The following is a 5,234-nucleotide window of genomic DNA, read 5'->3' on the forward strand; positions in this document are numbered from 1 at the left end:
AACTTCTTCATTCGGACTCGGATTTATGCGCTGTTCACACCATTGGAATTGTATCGACGAGCACTTCGACTTGATCCTACTTTCATTTGCATTTGAAGACTTTGATCTAGAGGTAAAATTGGATCCATTTTGGATCACTATTAGTAAATTATCTTACCCTATTGACCCCCATCACTAAAGAGACTTTTTTATCAAGGCTATGTTACCAATGTCACGGATTCTGTTATGTCAGTAGAATGTTAGCACGATGCAAGATGCCATGGAGAAAGAAATGTAAATAGAGGCTATGGATGGTTATCCACAATATCATAGAGTTGGGGGGCCTTCGACAGATCCTGCTATTATGGGCCTCCAAAATCAAATTTCTACTTTGTCAAAAAGGATAAAAGATTTGGCACTTGCATGTCCGGCAAGATGTCATATTTGGTGTATCCACTGTTAGGTCGAAGCACACCATGCTACAGAATGCCCGCGATTGAGAGGGTCAGGATCATGAAATATGCCTATGGGACCCTCATCACCACAGCCTTTGGTAGTTGCACAAATCTCATCTTCACTTCCATATCAAGGTCATAATCAATTCCAGTCATTTCCCAGTCCTCCAGGTATGTTTGCAAATGATTACTGTGAAATATGTAGAAGCTTTGGGCATCAGCCTCGTTTGTGCCCTATTTTATAGAAGTATTCAAATGTTCCAAATAACTTGTTTTTAAAATTCTATGGATCCCCTAATCATCATACAGATCAATGTTGATCCTTGGATGCCCTAGCAAACTGTCTTAACCATTATTCTTTCCATGTTAAGGAGACTCCTTGAGGATGAGGAGGAGGATCTCCGAGGGGAGGAAGGATAGGTGGAAGAGGTATGATTAGATGCTACAATTGTGATCAAGAATGCCATTGGGCGAGAGAATGTTTGTTGTCGTGGATACCATGGTGTTCATACTATCAAGTAAATACACATGCAGCTGAAGACTACCCTAAACTGATTGTTAGATGGGAAGAGAAAAATCGAGCGAAGGGAGCTAATATAGTCTACACAAAGCCCCGAGATCTTAGTCCTTCAACAGAACCTAATATCAATGTTGTTATGAGACAAGGAAAGAGGGCATGAACTGATATTGCAGCACCCGATCAACCAAGTATTATAAATCTTGCATCTCCAAAGAAATCATATGAACCAAACCAACAAAAGGAGCATTATAGGGATGCAACTGAACTCTTTCTTTAGTTAATGTCCTCACAGGGACCTTGAAGTGAATTGCAGGAGCAAGTAAAGGGACATCAAGATAAACAATTCACATAATATTCTCAACCTATAATGGACTAGTTTAAGTTATTTTGACATATTATGAATGATGAGCAGTTCACTAGCCAGTTGCAAAAGAGATTGAAGACCATTGTTAAGGACGATGTGTTCTCTAAGGAACCAATATTTGCAAACCTACATGAGAGGCATTGTAGACGGGTGTAGAGGAATAAGAAGAGGACTGGAAGGGAGTTTCAGCTAGAAGCTCACATTGCAGGGTTTCAAATCAAGGAATCCATGCTAGATTTGGAATCAGATGCTAATATTTTTCCAAGAAAGACTTGGGAAGCTCTTGGAAAACCCAAGTTGGTCTATTCCCCTATTCAGTTATGGATGGAAAACTAGTAGTGCATTCTCCCAGTTGGTAGACTGGAAGACATTGAGGTTGATATAGCTGGTGTTAAAACTTATGCAGATTTCGAGGTTATTGATATTATTGGGGATAAAGACCCATATTCGACTTTGTTGGGTATTGACTGGGACTTCGAGAATTATGCATTCATTGATTTTAAAACAGGAGACTATGAATTTTGAATTGGATGGTATACGCATTATACATCCTCTTGATCCATATCAAGGTTTGAGGTTTACCAAACCTATGGATGATGTTGAATCCTCTAGTTTAATGGACCAGTTGTATGGATTGACTACTGGAAAGTGAGAATATTACATTAACCCCACAACAACTGGCTCTATTAGTTGGATGCATGAGAGGGATGACTACTTTATTTTGCAACAGACAGAGCTGAGACAAAAAAATATGAACTTAATCAAAGAAGAAATGTTTTATGCCAAACCTGCTAATGACTTGTACAAGATATTTTGGTGTAAGTTTCTGAATAATTGAGAAAATTGGCTGACTTGATATCACCATAAATCAAGGGTTCTAGTCCAACCGAGGTTGCACAGGAATTGGACAAAAACAAATCTTGTCGATATTCATTGATTGCATACATAACCAATAAGAGTTGTTGACTTTTGGGTTAGCGCAACACTTGAATGATATATTATTGAGTTTGCAACTGAAAAGCATCAACCATTTTTCATTGTAGAGGCTATATTCAAATTTGGAATATGAGGGTAGTCGTCGAAGGAAATCACACTTTGGATTAAGTTACTATTAGTCGAAGATAGCTTGTTGGAGTTTCAACCAAATCAAATGGCAGCTTAAGTTGCTTGTACTAGGGGAATGGATTAGGGGAAAGGAAGGTCGTGTCACTGCGGAGGATGAATGAATTCCTATAATGAATCAAGAAGAGTTGTGAAAGGCAAGGGACTTTAGGGTGTTGCAGAGGGCTAGAATCGATGAAGAGTGGCACGAGAAGAAGAATTTGCAAGAACTTAGAGCTAGATGAAGGGATCTACATTGCATAGGCGATGCTATGAGAATTTCAGTAGAGAGTAAGAGGGAAACAAAGACTCCATAGCTAGGGAAAGTGAGTGAGGGAGAGATTTATTTTCTAGGACGATGGGAGTGACTAGTGGGAGTAGAAGTGGAAGTGGAGTGAAGGGATTTGGAGTGGTTACCCTGATTAATGAGGATGTAGAAGGGTTTCAGACACCTAAGCCAGATGTTTGACTGACCAGGACACTAGATGATGATATGTCAGTAGATGATGATTTACATTTTGTGATGAGGCAATTTTTCTTTGAAGATGAGTCAACACCAGAACACAAAACCCTGCTACATATCAACATGACTATTCCTCATCCCCCTCACCTTCCCTTGTTGCTATATCAATCTCTGTATTTTCTCTTTGAAGGTATGCAAGTTTATTAAAGTTTAGTCATCGCTTCAAGGTAAAAGTACTTCTACTGGTGTTATTCAATCAAGTTCAGTTAGTTATTCTCAACCGGGTTCACGAGGGTTCATACTTGTTTCTACAACGCAACCAACCATGGATGGAGTCACAAATGGATCACTTACAAGATACCCCGAATTTGCAAGAAAGGGTGGAGAATATGTTGAGCAACATTGGTATTTGTGTGAAGCTATTTGGAGAGCTCGTTAGACCCCTGATGCTACCAAGTTCATTAAGTTTTAGACCACATTGTGGGATAGAGTTTTGAGGTGGTTCATAAAATGGATTGATGCTAACCCTAATGCTAGTATTGACCTAGTTAAGCAGGAATTTATTCAGGATTTTAAGTTATCGAAATCAAATCAACAAGGATTGGCAAAATTGTTGGACATTCACCAAAGGGAGGGGGAATCAGCTTGGCTATGCATGAAATGATTCAAGGATGTGATTAGTAAATTATCTTACCCTATTGACCTCCCATCACCAAAGATATTCTTTTATCAAGGCTTTGTTACCAATGTCATGGATTTCGTTATCTCAGTAGAAGTTTAGCATGATGCAAGATTCCTTGGAGCAAGCAATGCAGATAGAGGTTATGGCTGGATATCCACAAGATCATAGAGTTGGGTGACCTTTAAAAAATCATGTCATTATGGGCCTGCAAAATCAAATTACTACTTTGGCAGAAAGGCTAAAATATTTAGCACCTGCATGTTTGGCGAGACCTCATGTTTGGTGTACCCACTGTCAAGTCGAAGGACACCATGCTACAAAATGTCCACGACTAAGAGGGTTAGGATCGTGCAATACGCCTATGGGATCCCTGTCACCGCAACCTTTGGGAGTTTCAAAAATCTCATTTGTAGTTCCCTATCAGGGTCATAATTAGTTCTAGTCATTTCCCAGTCCGCTAGGTATGTCTGCAAATGATTACTATGAAATATGTCGAAGCTTTGGGCATTAGCCTCGTCTGTGCCCTATTTTATAGAAGTATTCAAATGTTCCAAATATTTTTTTTGAAAATTATATGGATCCCCTAATCATTATACAGATCAATGTGGGTCCTTGGATTCCCTAGTAGATAGTCTTGACCATTTTTCTTTCTGTGTTAATGAGATTCCCCAAGGGTGAGGAGGAGGAGCTCCAAGGGGAGGAAGGATAGGTGGAAGAGGTTTGATGATATGTATAATTGTGATCAAGAAGGCCATTGGGTGAGAGAATGTTCACTGACATGGAGACCATGGTGTTCATATTATCTAGTAAATACACATGCAACTGAAGACTGCCTTGAACTTATTGCTAGATGGGAAGAGCGAAACCAAGTGAAGGGAGCTAATCTAGTCTACGCAAAGCCTCAAGATCCTAGTCCCTCAACTTAACCTAATATCAATGTTGTTACGAGAGGAGGAAAGAGGAAAATAATTGATATTGAAGCCCCCGATCAACCAACTATTATAAATCTTGCATCTCCAAAGAAATCATATGATCCAAACCAACAAAAGGAGTATTATAGGGATGCAACTAAACTCTTCCGTCAGTTAATGTCCTATAGGGACCTCGCAATGAATTGAAGGAGCAAGTAAAGAGACGTTAGGAGGAAATAGTTTGCAGAATCGTCTAAACCTATAATGGACTGGTTTAAGTTATTCTTACATATTATGAATGATGAGAAGCTCACTGGCCATTTGAGGAAGAGATTGAAGACCATTGTTAAGGAAGATGTGTTCTATGAGGAACGAATCTTTGCAAACCTACCTGAGAGGCATTCCAGACAGGTGTAAAGGAATAAGAAGAGGACTGGAAGGGAGTTTCGCTTAGACGTTAAGATTGCAAGGTGTTTCAAATCAAGGAATCCATGTTGGATTTGGGATCAGATGTTACTAATTTTCCAAGAGATATTGGGAAGCTCTTGAAAACCAAGTTGGTCTATTCCCCTAGTATTCAATTATGGATGGAAAACCAATATTGCATTCTCCCTATTGGTAGTTTGGAAGGTGTTGAGGTTGATATAGTTGGTGTTAAAACTTATCCAGATTTCGAGTCTATTGATATTATTGGGGGAAAAAGACCCATATTCGGATTTGTTGGGCATTCACTGGGATTTTGAGAATTATGCAGTCATT

Source organism: Pinus tabuliformis, chromosome 2_2 (assembly GCF_031772625.1).
Source record: "Pinus tabuliformis cultivar Carrire ecotype Pingquan chromosome 2_2, CPIR1, whole genome shotgun sequence".
NCBI classification, from domain to species: Eukaryota; Viridiplantae; Streptophyta; class Pinopsida; order Pinales; family Pinaceae; genus Pinus; species Pinus tabuliformis.